We start from the raw sequence: 1546 nt of genomic DNA, 5'->3' as shown, positions 1-1546 counted from the left end.
AGGATATTATTATTATTATTACTATTATTATTTTATTATTATTATTATTAATTGTGACCATAATTGACAAAAGGTACCTTATGGTGGATTTAAAAATTCATCATTATAATGGAAAATATCAACCTGTGAGTGCTTTGTTGGGCAATCATTGTTTCTAATAGTTATATAGTAACTTTTTGTATCCTGTGGAGTAATTTTATGATAAATGGAGCTCAGGAAGTTAGATTTTTTGGGTTTAATGACAAATTTCACTACCCGCCATAAGGTACCTTTTGTCTATTATGGTCACATTTTATTATTATTATTATTATTATTATTATTATTATTATTTTTATTTATTATTATTATTATCATTATTATTGTTATTATTATTAAGAGAGTGCGAAAGGAATATTATTATTATTATTATTATTATTATTATTATTGTTATTATTATTATTGTTATTGTTATTTTTATGAGAGTGAGAAAGAACTATTTTTATTATTATTATTGTTTAGTGTTGTTCTAGTTCTTTGGAACTAGAACTAAAAAGTCATTTAGTTTCATTATTTTTAGCTAGTTTTAGTTCCTAGAACTAAAACTATAACTAAACTGACGGTTTTCTAGCTATAGAACTATAACTAGAACTAGAACTAATAGCTAACTCTTCTTTGAACTATAACTAGAACTAGAACTATTTGTAAATTAATGTTGGTACTAGAACTAGAACTACAACTATTATTTTTATGGAACTAATGCTAGAACTACATGCTATTGACTACATAAAATGTTGCCAACTAGCTTGATTAGAGCTTATGTCATTGATAAAAGTGTCAAAATAAAGGAAAGAGAACTAAACTAGAACTAGAAGTACACTAGAACTAGGGAAACCAGGAGCTTGGAACTAGAACTAGAACTATAACTATGTAGAGTACATGCTTGGAGCTAGAACTAAAACTAGAACTGTACAAACTAAAAATTTGGAACCAGAACTACAACTAAGACTAAGCAAATTAAAGGCTTAGAACTAGAACTAAAACTAGAACTATTTGAAAAGTAAGAACTAGAACAACACTATTATTGCTGTTATTATTTTTATGAGAGTGAGAAAGGAATATTATTATTATTATTATTATTATTATTATTATTATTATTATTATTATTATTATTATTATTATTATTATTATTATTGTTATTGTTATTATTATTATTATTATTATTATTATTATTATTATTATTACAAACTAACCAAAATACACCAAGTAGGACAAAAGTAGTTTAGGAATAGAAATAGTGTTGGAAAAAAAATTAATGTAATAGTAATTTGTTCATTTTAGTGCATAATAATGTTATGGGGGAAACTGTCAGCCATATTCATTGATCTCCATTTGGTACGTGTGCCCCTAAGACATAAGATTGTGGCTCTCAAAGTTGAGAAAGTTAGATGAGTCCTAATCCACCCTAATACCTGAGCATAGTTAGTGTTCCATTATTATTATTATTATTATCATTATTATTATTGTTATTGTTATTATTATTATGAGAGTGAGAAGGAATATTATTATT

The sequence above is a fragment of the Amphimedon queenslandica genome, unplaced genomic scaffold, assembly GCF_000090795.2.
Source record: "Amphimedon queenslandica unplaced genomic scaffold, v1.1 AMPQUscaffold_13376, whole genome shotgun sequence".
Lineage (NCBI taxonomy): Eukaryota > Metazoa > Porifera > Demospongiae > Haplosclerida > Niphatidae > Amphimedon > Amphimedon queenslandica.
The sequence above is the reverse complement of the archived record's forward strand: the minus strand, read 5'-3'. Positions refer to the sequence as shown.